The sequence below is a fragment of the Heliangelus exortis genome, chromosome 24 (genome assembly GCF_036169615.1).
Source record: "Heliangelus exortis chromosome 24, bHelExo1.hap1, whole genome shotgun sequence".
NCBI classification, from domain to species: Eukaryota; Metazoa; Chordata; class Aves; order Apodiformes; family Trochilidae; genus Heliangelus; species Heliangelus exortis.
This window is the reverse complement of record NC_092445.1, coordinates 5,942,496-5,960,485: the sequence shown is the minus strand read 5'-3', so window position 1 is coordinate 5,960,485 and position 17,990 is coordinate 5,942,496.

The following is a 17,990-nucleotide window of genomic DNA, read 5'->3' as shown; positions in this document are numbered from 1 at the left end:
GAGGGCCGGTAGATTCGAGGTTTGTGGTCAAAGGCAAAGCCGTAGGCCGATCGTTGGTGGTGCTGTGGGTGGGGTACCATGTGAGGGTTAGGGCCAGCCCAAGTTTTCAGTGGTCACTCTTTGCATGTGTTTTGCAGTCTCAGTCGTTCGGATTTTGGGGCCCTTTGAGCAATATTGGAGAATGGCTGCCGAGGGCCGGTAGATTCGAGGTTTGTGGTCAAAGGCAAAGCCGTAGGCCGATCGTTGGTGGTGCTGTGGGTGGGGTACCATGTGAGGGTTAGGGCCAGCCCAAGTTTTCAGTGGTCACTCTTTGCATGTGTTTTGCAGTCTCAGTCGTTCGGATTTTGGGGCCCTTTGAGCAATATTGGAGAATGGCTGCCGAGGGCCGGTAGATTCGAGGTTTGTGGTCAAAGGCAAAGCCGTAGGCCGATCGTTGGTGGTGCTGTGGGTGGGGTACCATGTGAGGGTTAGGGCCAGCCCAAGTTTTCAGTGGTCACTCTTTGCATGTGTTTTGCAGTCTCAGTCGTTCGGATTTTGGGGCCCTTTGAGCAATATTGGAGAATGGCTGCCGAGGGCCGGTAGATTCGAGGTTTGTGGTCAAACGCAAAGCCGTAGGCCGATGGTTGGTGGTGCTGTGGGTGGGGTACCATGTGAGGGTTAGGGCCAGCCCAAGTTTTCAGTGGTCACTCTTTGCATGTGTTTTGCAGTCTCAGTCGTTCGGATTTTGGGGCCCTTTGAGCAATATTGGAGAATGGCTGCCGAGGGCCGGTAGATTCGAGGTTTGTGGTCAAAGGCAAAGCCGTAGGCCGATCGTTGGTGGTGCTGTGGGTTGGGTACCATGTGAGGGTTAGGGCCAGCCCAAGTTTTCAGTGGTCACTCTTTGCATGTGTTTTGCAGTCTCAGTCGTTCGGATTTTGGGGCCCTTTGAGCAATATTGGAGAATGGCTGCCGAGGGCCGGTAGATTCGAGGTTTGTGGTCAAACGCAAAGCCGTAGGCCGATCGTTGGTGGTGCTGTGGGTGGGGTACCATGTGAGGGTTAGGGCCAGCCCAAGTTTTCAGTGGTCACTCTTTGCATGTGTTTTGCAGTCTCAGTCGTTCGGATTTTGGGGCCCTTTGAGCAATATTGGAGAATGGCTGCCGAGGGCCGGTAGATTCGAGGTTTGTGGTCAAAGGCAAAGCCGTAGGCCGATGGTTGGTGGTGCTGTGGGTGGGGTACCATGTGAGGGTTAGGGCCAGCCCAAGTTTTCAGTGGTCACTCTTTGCATGTGTTTTGCAGTCTCAGTCGTTCGGATTTTGGGGCCCTTTGAGCAATATTGGAGAATGGCTGCCGAGGGCCGGTAGATTCGAGGTTTGTGGTCAAAGGCAAAGCCATAGGCCGATCGTTGGTGGTGCTGTGGGTGGGGTACCATGTGAGGGTTAGGGCCAGCCCAAGTTTTCAGTGGTCACTCTTTGCATGTGTTTTGCAGTCTCAGTCGTTCGGATTTTGGGGCCCTTTGAGCAATACTGGAGAATGGCTGCCGAGGGCCGGTAGATTCGAGGTTTGTGGTCAAAGGCAAAGCCGTAGGCCGATCGTTGGTGGTGCTGTGGGTGGGGTACCATGTGAGGGTTAGGGCCAGCCCAAGTTTTCAGTGGTCACTCTTTGCATGTGTTTTGCAGTCTCAGTCGTTCGGATTTTGGGGCCCTTTGAGCAATATTGGAGAATGGCTGCCGAGGGCCGGTAGATTCGAGGTTTGTGGTCAAAGGCAAAGCCGTAGGCCGATCGTTGGTGGTGCTGTGGGTGGGGTACCATGTGAGGGTTAGGGCCAGCCCAAGTTTTCAGTGGTCACTCTTTGCATGTGTTTTGCAGTCTCAGTCGTTCGGATTTTGGGGCCCTTTGAGCAATATTGGAGAATGGCTGCCGAGGGCCGGTAGATTCGAGGTTTGTGGTCAAAGGCAAAGCCGTAGGCCGATCGTTGGTGGTGCTGTGGGTGGGGTACCATGTGAGGGTTAGGGCCAGCCAAAGTTTTCAGTGGTCACTCTTTGCATGTGTTTTGCAGTCTCAGTCGTTCGGATTTTGGGGCCCTTTGAGCAATATTGGAGAATGGCTGCCGAGGGCCGGTAGATTCGAGGTTTGTGGTCAAAGGCAAAGCCGTAGGCCGATGGTTGGTGGTGCTGTGGGTGGGGTACCATGTGAGGGTTAGGGCCAGCCCAAGTTTTCAGTGGTCACTCTTTGCATGTGTTTTGCAGTCTCAGTCGTTCGGATTTTGGGGCCCTTTGAGCAATATTGGAGAATGGCTGCCGAGGGCCGGTAGATTCGAGGTTTGTGGTCAAAGGAAAAGCCGTAGGCCGATCGTTGGTGGTGCTGTGGGTGGGGTACCATGTGAGGGTTAGGGCCAGCCCAAGTTTTCAGTGGTCACTCTTTGCATGTGTTTTGCAGTCTCAGTCGTTCGGATTTTGGGGCCCTTTGAGCAATATTGGAGAATGGCTGCCGAGGGCCGGTAGATTCGAGGTTTGTGGTCAAAGGCAAAGCCATAGGCCGATCGTTGGTGGTGCTGTGGGTGGGGTACCATGTGAGGGTTAGAGCCAGCCAAAGTTTTCAGTGGTCACTCTTTGCATGTGTTTTGCAGTCTCAGTCGTTCGGATTTTGGGGCCCTTTGAGCAATATTGGAGAATGGCTGCCGAGGGCCGGTAGATTCGAGGTTTGTGGTCAAAGGCAAAGCCGTAGGCCGATGGTTGGTGGTGCTGTGGGTGGGGTACCATGTGAGGGTTAGGGCCAGCCCAAGTTTTCAGTGGTCACTCTTTGCATGTGTTTTGGAGTCTCAGTCGTTCCGATTTTGGGGCCCTTTGAGCAATATTGGAGAATGGCTGCCGAGGGCCGGTAGATTCGAGGTTTGTGGTCAAAGGCAAAGCCGTAGGCCGATGGTTGGTGGTGCTGTGGGTGGGGTACCATGTGAGGGTTAGGGCCAGCCCAAGTTTTCAGTGGTCACTCTTTGCATGTGTTTTGCAGTCTCAGTCGTTCGGATTTTGGGGCCCTTTGAGCAATATTGGAGAATGGCTGCCGAGGGCCGGTAGATTCGAGGTTTGTGGTCAAAGGCAAAGCCGTAGGCCGATCGTTGGTGGTGCTGTGGGTGGGGTACCATGTGAGGGTTAGGGCCAGCCCAAGTTTTCAGTGGTCACTCTTTGCATGTGTTTTGCAGTCTCAGTCGTTCGGATTTTGGGGCCCTTTGAGCAATATTGGAGAATGGCTGCCGAGGGCCGGTAGATTCGAGGTTTGTGGTCAAAGGCAAAGCCATAGGCCGATCGTTGGTGGTGCTGTGGGTGGGGTACCATGTGAGGGTTAGGGCCAGCCCAAGTTTTCAGTGGTCACTCTTTGCATGTGTTTTGCAGTCTCAGTCGTTCGGATTTTGGGGCCCTTTGAGCAATATTGGAGAATGGCTGCCGAGGGCCGGTAGATTCGAGGTTTGTGGTCAAAGGCAAAGCCGTAGGCCGATCGTTGGTGGTGCTGTGGGTGGGGTACCATGTGAGGGTTAGGGCCAGCCAAAGTTTTCAGTGGTCACTCTTTGCATGTGTTTTGCAGTCTCAGTCGTTCGGATTTTGGGGCCCTTTGAGCAATATTGGAGAATGGCTGCCGAGGGCCGGTAGATTCGAGGTTTGTGGTCAAAGGCAAAGCCGTAGGCCGATCGTTGGTGGTGCTGTGGGTGGGGTACCATGTGAGGGTTAGGGCCAGCCAAAGTTTTCAGTGGTCACTCTTTGCATGTGTTTTGCAGTCTCAGTCGTTCGGATTTTGGGGCCCTTTGAGCAATATTGGAGAATGGCTGCCGAGGGCCGGTAGATTCGAGGTTTGTGGTCAAAGGCAAAGCCGTAGGCCGATGGTTGGTGGTGCTGTGGGTGGGGTACCATGTGAGGGTTAGGGCCAGCCAAAGTTTTCAGTGGTCACTCTTTGCATGTGTTTTGCAGTCTCAGTCGTTCGGATTTTGGGGCCCTTTGAGCAATATTGGAGAATGGCTGCCGAGGGCCGGTAGATTCGAGGTTTGTGGTCAAAGGCAAAGCCGTAGGCCGATCGTTGGTGGTGCTGTGGGTGGGGTACCATGTGAGGGTTAGGGCCAGCCCAAGTTTTCAGTGGTCACTCTTTGCATGTGTTTTGCAGTCTCAGTCGTTCGGATTTTGGGGCCCTTTGAGCAATATTGGAGAATGGCTGCCGAGGGCCGGTAGATTCGAGGTTTGTGGTCAAAGGCAAAGCCGTAGGCCGATCGCTGGTGGTGCTGTGGGTGGGGTACCATGTGAGGGTTAGGGCCAGCCCAAGTTTTCAGTGGTCACTCTTTGCATGTGTTTTGGAGTCTCAGTCGTTCCGATTTTGGGGCCCTTTGAGCAATATTGGAGAATGGCTGCCGAGGGCCGGTAGATTCGAGGTTTGTGGTCAAAGGCAAAGCCGTAGGCCGATCGTTGGTGGTGCTGTGGGTGGGGTACCATGTGAGGGTTAGGGCCAGCCCAAGTTTTCAGTGGTCACTCTTTGCATGTGTTTTGCAGTCTCAGTCGTTCGGATTTTGGGGCCCTTTGAGCAATATTGGAGAATGGCTGCCGAGGGCCGGTAGATTCGAGGTTTGTGGTCAAAGGCAAAGCCGTAGGCCGATCGTTGGTGGTGCTGTGGGTGGGGTACCATGTGAGGGTTAGGGCCAGCCCAAGTTTTCAGTGGTCACTCTTTGCATGTGTTTTGCAGTCTCAGTCGTTCGGATTTTGGGGCCCTTTGAGCAATATTGGAGAATGGCTGCCGAGGGCCGGTAGATTCGAGGTTTGTGGTCAAAGGCAAAGCCATAGGCCGATCGTTGGTGGTGCTGTGGGTGGGGTACCATGTGAGGGTTAGGGCCAGCCAAAGTTTTCAGTGGTCACTCTTTGCATGTGTTTTGCAGTCTCAGTCGTTCGGATTTTGGGGCCCTTTGAGCAATATTGGAGAATGGCTGCCGAGGGCCGGTAGATTCGAGGTTTGTGGTCAAAGGCAAAGCCGTAGGCCGATGGTTGGTGGTGCTGTGGGTGGGGTACCATGTGAGGGTTAGGGCCAGCCCAAGTTTTCAGTGGTCACTCTTTGCATGTGTTTTGCAGTCTCAGTCGTTCGGATTTTGGGGCCCTTTGAGCAATATTGGAGAATGGCTGCCGAGGGCCGGTAGATTCGAGGTTTGTGGTCAAAGGCAAAGCCGTAGGCCGATCGTTGGTGGTGCTGTGGGTGGGGTACCATGTGAGGGTTAGGGCCAGCCCAAGTTTTCAGTGGTCACTCTTTGCATGTGTTTTGCAGTCTCAGTCGTTCCGATTTTGGGGCCCTTTGAGCAATATTGGAGAATGGCTGCCGAGGGCCGGTAGATTCGAGGTTTGTGGTCAAAGGCAAAGCCGTAGGCCGATCGTTGGTGGTGCTGTGGGTGGGGTACCATGTGAGGGTTAGGGCCAGCCCAAGTTTTCAGTGGTCACTCTTTGCATGTGTTTTGCAGTCTCAGTCGTTCGGATTTTGGGGCCCTTTGAGCAATATTGGAGAATGGCTGCCGAGGGCCGGTAGATTCGAGTTTTGTGGTCAAAGGCAAAGCTATAGGCCGATCGTTGGTGGTGCTGTGGGTGGGGTACCATGTGAGGGTTAGGGCCAGCCCAAGTTTTCAGTGGTCACTCTTTGCATGTGTTTTGCAGTCTCAGTCGTTCGGATTTTGGGGCCCTTTGAGCAATACTGGAGAATGGCTGCCGAGGGCCGGTAGATTCGAGGTTTGTGGTCAAAGGCAAAGCCGTAGGCCGATCGTTGGTGGTGCTGTGGGTGGGGTACCATGTGAGGGTTAGGGCCAGCCAAAGTTTTCAGTGGTCACTCTTTGCATGTGTTTTGGAGTCTCAGTCGTTCGGATTTTGGGGCCCTTTGAGCAATATTGGAGAATGGCTGCCGAGGGCCGGTAGATTCGAGGTTTGTGGTCAAAGGCAAAGCCGTAGGCCGATCGTTGGTCGTGCTGTGGGTGGGGTACCATGTGAGGGTTAGGGTCAGCCCAAGTTTTCAGTGGTCACTCTTTGCATGTGTTTTGGAGTCTCAGTCGTTCGGATTTTGGGGCCCTTTGAGCAATATTGGAGAATGGCTGCCGAGGGCCGGTAGATTCGAGGTTTGTGGTCAAAGGCAAAGCCGTAGGCCGATGGTTGGTGGTGCTGTGGGTGGGGTACCATGTGAGGGTTAGGGCCAGCCAAAGTTTTCAGTGGTCACTCTTTGCATGTGTTTTGCAGTCTCAGTCGTTCGGATTTTGGGGCCCTTTGAGCAATATTGGAGAATGGCTGCCGAGGGCCGGTAGATTCGAGGTTTGTGGTCAAAGGCAAAGCCGTAGGCCGATGGTTGGTGGTGCTGTGGGTGGGGTACCATGTGAGGGTTAGGGCCAGCCCAAGTTTTCAGTGGTCACTCTTTGCATGTGTTTTGCAGTCTCAGTCGTTCGGATTTTGGGGCCCTTTGAGCAATATTGGAGAATGGCTGCCGAGGGCCGGTAGATTCGAGGTTTGTGGTCAAAGGCAAAGCCGTAGGCCGATCGTTGGTGGTGCTGTGGGTGGGGTACCATGTGAGGGTTAGGGCCAGCCCAAGTTTTCAGTGGTCACTCTTTGCATGTGTTTTGCAGTCTCAGTCGTTCGGATTTTGGGGCCCTTTGAGCAATATTGGAGAATGGCTGCCGAGGGCCGGTAGATTCGAGGTTTGTGGTCAAAGGCAAAGCCGTAGGCCGATGGTTGGTGGTGCTGTGGGTGGGGTACCATGTGAGGGTTAGGGCCAGCCCAAGTTTTCAGTGGTCACTCTTTGCATGTGTTTTGGAGTCTCAGTCGTTCCGATTTTGGGGCCCTTTGAGCAATATTGGAGAATGGCTGCCGAGGGCCGGTAGATTCGAGGTTTGTGGTCAAAGGCAAAGCCGTAGGCCGATCGTTGGTGGTGCTGTGGGTGGGGTACCATGTGAGGGTTAGGGCCAGCCCAAGTTTTCAGTGGTCACTCTTTGCATGTGTTTTGCAGTCTCAGTCGTTCGGATTTTGGGGCCCTTTGAGCAATATTGGAGAATGGCTGCCGAGGGCCGGTAGATTCGAGGTTTGTGGTCAAAGGCAAAGCCGTAGGCCGATCGTTGGTGGTGCTGTGGGTGGGGTACCATGTGAGGGTTAGGGCCAGCCAAAGTTTTCAGTGGTCACTCTTTGCATGTGTTTTGCAGTCTCAGTCGTTCGGATTTTGGGGCCCTTTGAGCAATATTGGAGAATGGCTGCCGAGGGCCGGTAGATTCGAGGTTTGTGGTCAAAGGCAAAGCCATAGGCCGATCGTTGGTGGTGCTGTGGGTGGGGTACCATGTGAGGGTTAGGGCCAGCCAAAGTTTTCAGTGGTCACTCTTTGCATGTGTTTTGCAGTCTCAGTCGTTCGGATTTTGGGGCCCTTTGAGCAATATTGGAGAATGGCTGCCGAGGGCCGGTAGATTCGAGGTTTGTGGTCAAAGGCAAAGCCGTAGGCCGATGGTTGGTGGTGCTGTGGGTGGGGTACCATGTGAGGGTTAGGGCCAGCCCAAGTTTTCAGTGGTCACTCTTTGCATGTGTTTTGGAGTCTCAGTCGTTCGGATTTTGGGGCCCTTTGAGCAATATTGGAGAATGGCTGCCGAGGGCCGGTAGATTCGAGGTTTGTGGTCAAAGGCAAAGCCGTAGGCCGATCGTTGGTGGTGCTGTGGGTGGGGTACCATGTGAGGGTTAGGGCCAGCCCAAGTTTTCAGTGGTCACTCTTTGCATGTGTTTTGCAGTCTCAGTCGTTCCGATTTTGGGGCCCTTTGAGCAATATTGGAGAATGGCTGCCGAGGGCCGGTAGATTCGAGGTTTGTGGTCAAAGGCAAAGCCGTAGGCCGATCGTTGGTGGTGCTGTGGGTGGGGTACCATGTGAGGGTTAGGGCCAGCCCAAGTTTTCAGTGGTCACTCTTTGCATGTGTTTTGCAGTCTCAGTCGTTCGGATTTTGGGGCCCTTTGAGCAATATTGGAGAATGGCTGCCGAGGGCCGGTAGATTCGAGTTTTGTGGTCAAAGGCAAAGCCGTAGGCCGATCGTTGGTGGTGCTGTGGGTGGGGTACCATGTGAGGGTTAGGGCCAGCCCAAGTTTTCAGTGGTCACTCTTTGCATGTGTTTTGCAGTCTCAGTCGTTCGGATTTTGGGGCCCTTTGAGCAATACTGGAGAATGGCTGCCGAGGGCCGGTAGATTCGAGGTTTGTGGTCAAAGGCAAAGCCGTAGGCCGATCGTTGGTGGTGCTGTGGGTGGGGTACCATGTGAGGGTTAGGGCCAGCCCAAGTTTTCAGTGGTCACTCTTTGCATGTGTTTTGCAGTCTCAGTCGTTCGGATTTTGGGGCCCTTTGAGCACTATTGGAGAATGGCTGCCGAGGGCCGGTAGATTCGAGGTTTGTGGTCAAAGGCAAAGCCGTAGGCCGATCGTTGGTGGTGCTGTGGGTGGGGTACCATGTGAGGGTTAGGGTCAGCCCAAGTTTTCAGTGGTCACTCTTTGCATGTGTTTTGGAGTCTCAGTCTTTCGGATTTTGGGGCCCTTTGAGCAATATTGGAGAATGGCTGCCGAGGGCCGGTAGATTCGAGGTTTGTGGTCAAAGGCAAAGCCGTAGGCCGATGGTTGGTGGTGCTGTGGGTGGGGTACCATGTGAGGGTTAGGGCCAGCCAAAGTTTTCAGTGGTCACTCTTTGCATGTGTTTTGCAGTCTCAGTCGTTCGGATTTTGGGGCCCTTTGAGCAATATTGGAGAATGGCTGCCGAGGGCCGGTAGATTCGAGGTTTGTGGTCAAAGGCAAAGCCGTAGGCCGATCGTTGGTGGTGCTGTGGGTGGGGTACCATGTGAGGGTTAGGGCCAGCCAAAGTTTTCAGTGGTCACTCTTTGCATGTGTTTTGCAGTCTCAGTCGTTCGGATTTTGGGGCCCTTTGAGCAATATTGGAGAATGGCTGCCGAGGGCCGGTAGATTCGAGGTTTGTGGTCAAAGGCAAAGCCGTAGGCCGATCGTTGGTGGTGCTGTGGGTGGGGTACCATGTGAGGGTTAGGGCCAGCCCAAGTTTTCAGTGGTCACTCTTTGCATGTGTTTTGCAGTCTCAGTCGTTCGGATTTTGGGGCCCTTTGAGCAATATTGGAGAATGGCTGCCGAGGGCCGGTAGATTCGAGGTTTGTGGTCAAAGGCAAAGCCGTAGGCCGATGGTTGGTGGTGCTGTGGGTGGGGTACCATGTGAGGGTTAGGGCCAGCCCAAGTTTTCAGTGGTCACTCTTTGCATGTGTTTTGGAGTCTCAGTCGTTCGGATTTTGGGGCCCTTTGAGCAATATTGGAGAATGGCTGCCGAGGGCCGGTAGATTCGAGGTTTGTGGTCAAAGGCAAAGCCGTAGGCCGATGGTTGGTGGTGCTGTGGGTGGGGTACCATGTGAGGGTTAGGGCCAGCCAAAGTTTTCAGTGGTCACTCTTTGCATGTGTTTTGCAGTCTCAGTCGTTCGGATTTTGGGGCCCTTTGAGCAATATTGGAGAATGGCTGCCGAGGGCCGGTAGATTCGAGGTTTGTGGTCAAAGGCAAAGCCGTAGGCCGATCGTTGGTGGTGCTGTGGGTGGGGTACCATGTGAGGGTTAGGGCCAGCCCAAGTTTTCAGTGGTCACTCTTTGCATGTGTTTTGCAGTCTCAGTCGTTCGGATTTTGGGGCCCTTTGAGCAATATTGGAGAATGGCTGCCGAGGGCCGGTAGATTCGAGGTTTGTGGTCAAAGGCAAAGCCGTAGGCCGATCGTTGGTGGTGCTGTGGGTGGGGTACCATGTGAGGGTTAGGGCCAGCCCAAGTTTTCAGTGGTCACTCTTTGCATGTGTTTTGCAGTCTCAGTCGTTCGGATTTTGGGGCCCTTTGAGCAATATTGGAGAATGGCTGCCGAGGGCCGGTAGATTCGAGGTTTGTGGTCAAAGGCAAAGCCGTAGGCCGATGGTTGGTGGTGCTGTGGGTGGGGTACCATGTGAGGGTTAGGGCCAGCCAAAGTTTTCAGTGGTCACTCTTTGCATGTGTTTTGCAGTCTCAGTCGTTCGGATTTTGGGGCCCTTTGAGCAATATTGGAGAATGGCTGCCGAGGGCTGGTAGATTCGAGGTTTGTGGTCAAAGGCAAAGCCGTAGGCCGATCGTTGGTGGTGCTGTGGGTGGGGTACCATGTGAGGGTTAGGGCCAGCCAAAGTTTTCAGTGGTCACTCTTTGCATGTGTTTTGGAGTCTCAGTCGTTCGGATTTTGGGGCCCTTTGAGCAATATTGGAGAATGGCTGCCGAGGGCCGGTAGATTCGAGGTTTGTGGTCAAAGGCAAAGCCGTAGGCCGATGGTTGGTGGTGCTGTGGGTGGGGTACCATGTGAGGGTTAGGGCCAGCCAAAGTTTTCAGTGGTCACTCTTTGCATGTGTTTTGCAGTCTCAGTCGTTCGGATTTTGGGGCCCTTTGAGCAATATTGGAGAATGGCTGCCGAGGGCCGGTAGATTCGAGGTTTGTGGTCAAAGGCAAAGCCGTAGGCCGATCGTTGGTGGTGCTGTGGGTGGGGTACCATGTGAGGGTTAGGGCCAGCCCAAGTTTTCAGTGGTCACTCTTTGCATGTGTTTTGCAGTCTCAGTCGTTCGGATTTTGGGGCCCTTTGAGCAATATTGGAGAATGGCTGCCGAGGGCCGGTAGATTCGAGGTTTGTGGTCAAAGGCAAAGCCGTAGGCCGATGGTTGGTGGTGCTGTGGGTGGGGTACCATGTGAGGGTTAGGGCCAGCCCAAGTTTTCAGTGGTCACTCTTTGCATGTGTTTTGCAGTCTCAGTCGTTCGGATTTTGGGGCCCTTTGAGCAATATTGGAGAATGGCTGCCGAGGGCCGGTAGATTCGAGGTTTGTGGTCAAAGGCAAAGCCGTAGGCCGATCGTTGGTGGTGCTGTGGGTGGGGTACCATGTGAGGGTTAGGGCCAGCCCAAGTTTTCAGTGGTCACTCTTTGCATGTGTTTTGCAGTCTCAGTCGTTCGGATTTTGGGGCCCTTTGAGCAATATTGGAGAATGGCTGCCGAGGGCCGGTAGATTCGAGGTTTGTGGTCAAAGGCAAAGCCGTAGGCCGATGGTTGGTGGTGCTGTGGGTGGGGTACCATGTGAGGGTTAGGGCCAGCCCAAGTTTTCAGTGGTCACTCTTTGCATGTGTTTTGCAGTCTCAGTCGTTCGGATTTTGGGGCCCTTTGAGCAATATTGGAGAATGGCTGCCGAGGGCCGGTAGATTCGAGGTTTGTGGTCAAAGGCAAAGCCAGTAGGCCGATCGTTGGTGGTGCTGTGGGTGGGGTACCATGTGAGGGTTAGGGCCAGCCCAAGTTTTCAGTGGTCACTCTTTGCATGTGTTTTGCAGTCTCAGTCGTTCGGATTTTGGGGCCCTTTGAGCAATATTGGAGAATGGCTGCCGAGGGCCGGTAGATTCGAGGTTTGTGGTCAAAGGCAAAGCCGTAGGCCGATGGTTGGTGGTGCTGTGGGTGGGGTACCATGTGAGGGTTAGGGCCAGCCCAAGTTTTCAGTGGTCACTCTTTGCATGTGTTTTGCAGTCTCAGTCGTTCGGATTTTGGGGCCCTTTGAGCAATATTGGAGAATGGCTGCCGAGGGCCGGTAGATTCGAGGTTTGTGGTCAAAGGCAAAGCCGTAGGCCGATCGTTGGTGGTGCTGTGGGTGGGGTACCATGTGAGGGTTAGGGCCAGCCCAAGTTTTCAGTGGTCACTCTTTGCATGTGTTTTGCAGTCTCAGTCGTTCGGATTTTGGGGCCCTTTGAGCAATATTGGAGAATGGCTGCCGAGGGCCGGTAGATTCGAGGTTTGTGGTCAAAGGCAAAGCCGTAGGCCGATGGTTGGTGGTGCTGTGGGTGGGGTACCATGTGAGGGTTAGGGCCAGCCCAAGTTTTCAGTGGTCACTCTTTGCATGTGTTTTGCAGTCTCAGTCGTTCGGATTTTGGGGCCCTTTGAGCAATATTGGAGAATGGCTGCCGAGGGCCGGTAGATTCGAGGTTTGTGGTCAAAGGCAAAGCCGTAGGCCGATCGTTGGTGGTGCTGTGGGTGGGGTACCATGTGAGGGTTAGGGCCAGCCAAAGTTTTCAGTGGTCACTCTTTGCATGTGTTTTGCAGTCTCAGTCGTTCGGATTTTGGGGCCCTTTGAGCAATATTGGAGAATGGCTGCCGAGGGCCGGTAGATTCGAGGTTTGTGGTCAAAGGCAAAGCCGTAGGCCGATCGTTGGTGGTGCTGTGGGTGGGGTACCATGTGAGGGTTAGGGCCAGCCAAAGTTTTCAGTGGTCACTCTTTGCATGTGTTTTGCAGTCTCAGTCGTTCGGATTTTGGGGCCCTTTGAGCAATATTGGAGAATGGCTGCCGAGGGCCGGTAGATTCGAGGTTTGTGGTCAAAGGCAAAGCCGTAGGCCGATCGTTGGTGGTGCTGTGGGTGGGGTACCATGTGAGGGTTAGGGCCAGCCCAAGTTTTCAGTGGTCACTCTTTGCATGTGTTTTGCAGTCTCAGTCGTTCGGATTTTGGGGCCCTTTGAGCAATATTGGAGAATGGCTGCCGAGGGCCGGTAGATTCGAGGTTTGTGGTCAAAGGCAAAGCCGTAGGCCGATGGTTGGTGGTGCTGTGGGTGGGGTACCATGTGAGGGTTAGGGCCAGCCCAAGTTTTCAGTGGTCACTCTTTGCATGTGTTTTGCAGTCTCAGTCGTTCGGATTTTGGGGCCCTTTGAGCAATATTGGAGAATGGCTGCCGAGGGCCGGTAGATTCGAGGTTTGTGGTCAAAGGCAAAGCCGTAGGCCGATCGTTGGTGGTGCTGTGGGTGGGGTACCATGTGAGGGTTAGGGCCAGCCCAAGTTTTCAGTGGTCACTCTTTGCATGTGTTTTGCAGTCTCAGTCGTTCGGATTTTGGGGCCCTTTGAGCAATATTGGAGAATGGCTGCCGAGGGCCGGTAGATTCGAGGTTTGTGGTCAAAGGCAAAGCCGTAGGCCGATGGTTGGTGGTGCTGTGGGTGGGGTACCATGTGAGGGTTAGGGCCAGCCAAAGTTTTCAGTGGTCACTCTTTGCATGTGTTTTGCAGTCTCAGTCGTTCGGATTTTGGGGCCCTTTGAGCAATATTGGAGAATGGCTGCCGAGGGCCGGTAGATTCGAGGTTTGTGGTCAAAGGCAAAGCCATAGGCCGATCGTTGGTGGTGCTGTGGGTGGGGTACCATGTGAGGGTTAGGGCCAGCCCAAGTTTTCAGTGGTCACTCTTTGCATGTGTTTTGCAGTCTCAGTCGTTCGGATTTTGGGGCCCTTTGAGCAATATTGGAGAATGGCTGCCGAGGGCCGGTAGATTCGAGGTTTGTGGTCAAAGGCAAAGCCGTAGGCCGATGGTTGGTGGTGCTGTGGGTGGGGTACCATGTGAGGGTTAGGGCCAGCCAAAGTTTTCAGTGGTCACTCTTTGCATGTGTTTTGCAGTCTCAGTCGTTCGGATTTTGGGGCCCTTTGAGCAATATTGGAGAATGGCTGCCGAGGGCCGGTAGATTCGAGGTTTGTGGTCAAAGGCAAAGCCGTAGGCCGATCGTTGGTGGTGCTGTGGGTGGGGTACCATGTGAGGGTTAGGGCCAGCCCAAGTTTTCAGTGGTCACTCTTTGCATGTGTTTTGCAGTCTCAGTCGTTCCGATTTTGGGGCCCTTTGAGCAATATTGGAGAATGGCTGCCGAGGGCCGGTAGATTCGAGGTTTGTGGTCAAAGGCAAAGCCGTAGGCCGATGGTTGGTGGTGCTGTGGGTGGGGTACCATGTGAGGGTTAGGGCCAGCCCAAGTTTTCAGTGGTCACTCTTTGCATGTGTTTTGCAGTCTCAGTCGTTCGGATTTTGGGGCCCTTTGAGCAATATTGGAGAATGGCTGCCGAGGGCCGGTAGATTCGAGGTTTGTGGTCAAAGGCAAAGCCGTAGGCCGATCGTTGGTGGTGCTGTGGGTGGGGTACCATGTGAGGGTTAGGGCCAGCCAAAGTTTTCAGTGGTCACTCTTTGCATGTGTTTTGCAGTCTCAGTCGTTCGGATTTTGGGGCCCTTTGAGCAATATTGGAGAATGGCTGCCGAGGGCCGGTAGATTCGAGGTTTGTGGTCAAAGGCAAAGCCGTAGGCCGATCGTTGGTGGTGCTGTGGGTGGGGTACCATGTGAGGGTTAGGGCCAGCCAAAGTTTTCAGTGGTCACTCTTTGCATGTGTTTTGCAGTCTCAGTCGTTCGGATTTTGGGGCCCTTTGAGCAATATTGGAGAATGGCTGCCGAGGGCCGGTAGATTCGAGGTTTGTGGTCAAAGGCAAAGCCGTAGGCCGATCGTTGGTGGTGCTGTGGGTGGGGTACCATGTGAGGGTTAGGGCCAGCCCAAGTTTTCAGTGGTCACTCTTTGCATGTGTTTTGCAGTCTCAGTCGTTCGGATTTTGGGGCCCTTTGAGCAATATTGGAGAATGGCTGCCGAGGGCCGGTAGATTCGAGGTTTGTGGTCAAAGGCAAAGCCGTAGGCCGATCGTTGGTGGTGCTGTGGGTGGGGTACCATGTGAGGGTTAGGGCCAGCCAAAGTTTTCAGTGGTCACTCTTTGCATGTGTTTTGCAGTCTCAGTCGTTCGGATTTTGGGGCCCTTTGAGCAATATTGGAGAATGGCTGCCGAGGGCCGGTAGATTCGAGATTTGTGGTCAAAGGCAAAGCCGTAGGCCGATCGTTGGTGGTGCTGTGGGTGGGGTACCATGTGAGGGTTAGGGCCAGCCCAAGTTTTCAGTGGTCACTCTTTGCATGTGTTTTGCAGTCTCAGTCGTTCGGATTTTGGGGCCCTTTGAGCAATATTGGAGAATGGCTGCCGAGGGCCGGTAGATTCGAGGTTTGTGGTCAAAGGCAAAGCCGTAGGCCGATGGTTGGTGGTGCTGTGGGTGGGGTACCATGTGAGGGTTAGGGCCAGCCAAAGTTTTCAGTGGTCACTCTTTGCATGTGTTTTGCAGTCTCAGTCGTTCGGATTTTGGGGCCCTTTGAGCAATATTGGAGAATGGCTGCCGAGGGCCGGTAGATTCGAGGTTTGTGGTCAAAGGCAAAGCCGTAGGCCGATGGTTGGTGGTGCTGTGGGTGGGGTACCATGTGAGGGTTAGGGCCAGCCCAAGTTTTCAGTGGTCACTCTTTGCATGTGTTTTGCAGTCTCAGTCGTTCGGATTTTGGGGCCCTTTGAGCAATATTGGAGAATGGCTGCCGAGGGCCGGTAGATTCGAGGTTTGTGGTCAAAGGCAAAGCCGTAGGCCGATCGTTGGTGGTGCTGTGGGTGGGGTACCATGTGAGGGTTAGGGCCAGCCCAAGTTTTCAGTGGTCACTCTTTGCATGTGTTTTGCAGTCTCAGTCGTTCGGATTTTGGGGCCCTTTGAGCAATATTGGAGAATGGCTGCCGAGGGCCGGTAGATTCAAGGTTTGTGGTCAAAGGCAAAGCCGTAGGCCGATCGTTGGTGGTGCTGTGGGTGGGGTACCATGTGAGGGTTAGGGCCAGCCAAAGTTTTCAGTGGTCACTCTTTGCATGTGTTTTGCAGTCTCAGTCGTTCGGATTTTGGGGCCCTTTGAGCAATATTGGAGAATGGCTGCCGAGGGCCGGTAGATTCGAGGTTTGTGGTCAAAGGCAAAGCCGTAGGCCGATCGTTGGTGGTGCTGTGGGTGGGGTACCATGTGAGGGTTAGGGCCAGCCCAAGTTTTCAGTGGTCACTCTTTGCATGTGTTTTGCAGTCTCAGTCGTTCGGATTTTGGGGCCCTTTGAGCAATATTGGAGAATGGCTGCCGAGGGCCGGTAGATTCGAGGTTTGTGGTCAAAGGCAAAGCCGTAGGCCGATCGTTGGTGGTGCTGTGGGTGGGGTACCATGTGAGGGTTAGGGCCAGCCAAAGTTTTCAGTGGTCACTCTTTGCATGTGTTTTGGAGTCTCAGTCGTTCGGATTTTGGGGCCCTTTGAGCAATATTGGAGAATGGCTGCCGAGGGCCGGTAGATTCGAGGTTTGTGGTCAAAGGCAAAGCCGTAGGCCGATCGTTGGTGGTGCTGTGGGTGGGGTACCATGTGAGGGTTAGGGCCAGCCAAAGTTTTCAGTGGTCACTCTTTGCATGTGTTTTGCAGTCTCAGTCGTTCGGATTTTGGGGCCCTTTGAGCAATATTGGAGAATGGCTGCCGAGGGCCGGTAGATTCGAGGTTTGTGGTCAAAGGCAAAGCCGTAGGCCGATCGTTGGTGGTGCTGTGGGTGGGGTACCATGTGAGGGTTAGGGCCAGCCCAAGTTTTCAGTGGTCACTCTTTGCATGTGTTTTGGAGTCTCAGTCGTTCGGATTTTGGGGCCCTTTGAGCAATATTGGAGAATGGCTGCCGAGGGCCGGTAGATTCGAGGTTTGTGGTCAAAGGCAAAGCCGTAGGCCGATCGTTGGTGGTGCTGTGGGTGGGGTACCATGTGAGGGTTAGGGCCAGCCCAAGTTTTCAGTGGTCACTCTTTGCATGTGTTTTGCAGTCTCAGTCGTTCGGATTTTGGGGCCCTTTGAGCAATATTGGAGAATGGCTGCCGAGGGCCGGTAGATTCGAGGTTTGTGGTCAAAGGCAAAGCCGTAGGCCGATCGTTGGTGGTGCTGTGGGTGGGGTACCATGTGAGGGTTAGGGCCAGCCCAAGTTTTCAGTGGTCACTCTTTGCATGTGTTTTGCAGTCTCAGTCGTTCGGATTTTGGGGCCCTTTGAGCAATATTGGAGAATGGCTGCCGAGGGCCGGTAGATTCGAGGTTTGTGGTCAAAGGCAAAGCCGTAGGCCGATGGTTGGTGGTGCTGTGGGTGGGGTACCATGTGAGGGTTAGGGCCAGCCAAAGTTTTCAGTGGTCACTCTTTGCATGTGTTTTGCAGTCTCAGTCGTTCGGATTTTGGGGCCCTTTGAGCAATATTGGAGAATGGCTGCCGAGGGCCGGTAGATTCGAGGTTTGTGGTCAAAGGCAAAGCCGTAGGCCGATCGTTGGTGGTGCTGTGGGTGGGGTACCATGTGAGGGTTAGGGCCAGCCCAAGTTTTCAGTGGTCACTCTTTGCATGTGTTTTGCAGTCTCAGTCGTTCGGATTTTGGGGCCCTTTGAGCAATATTGGAGAATGGCTGCCGAGGGCCGGTAGATTCGAGGTTTGTGGTCAAAGGCAAAGCCGTAGGCCGATCGTTGGTGGTGCTGTGGGTGGGGTACCATGTGAGGGTTAGGGCCAGCCCAAGTTTTCAGTGGTCACTCTTTGCATGTGTTTTGCAGTCTCAGTCGTTCGGATTTTGGGGCCCTTTGAGCAATATTGGAGAATGGCTGCCGAGGGCCGGTAGATTCGAGGTTTGTGGTCAAAGGCAAAGCCGTAGGCCGATCGTTGGTGGTGCTGTGGGTGGGGTACCATGTGAGGGTTAGGGCCAGCCCAAGTTTTCAGTGGTCACTCTTTGCATGTGTTTTGCAGTCTCAGTCGTTCGGATTTTGGGGCCCTTTGAGCAATATTGGAGAATGGCTGCCGAGGGCCGGTAGATTCGAGGTTTGTGGTCAAAGGCAAAGCCGTAGGCCGATGGTTGGTGGTGCTGTGGGTGGGGTACCATGTGAGGGTTAGGGCCAGCCCAAGTTTTCAGTGGTCACTCTTTGCATGTGTTTTGGAGTCTCAGTCGTTCGGATTTTGGGGCCCTTTGAGCAATATTGGAGAATGGCTGCCGAGGGCCGGTAGATTCGAGGTTTGTGGTCAAAGGCAAAGCCGTAGGCCGATCGTTGGTGGTGCTGTGGGTGGGGTACCATGTGAGGGTTAGGGCCAGCCAAAGTTTTCAGTGGTCACTCTTTGCATGTGTTTTGCAGTCTCAGTCGTTCGGATTTTGGGGCCCTTTGAGCAATATTGGAGAATGGCTGCCGAGGGCCGGTAGATTCGAGGTTTGTGGTCAAAGGCAAAGCCGTAGGCCGATCGTTGGTGGTGCTGTGGGTGGGGTACCATGTGAGGGTAAGGGCCAGCCAAAGTTTTCAGTGGTCACTCTTTGCATGTG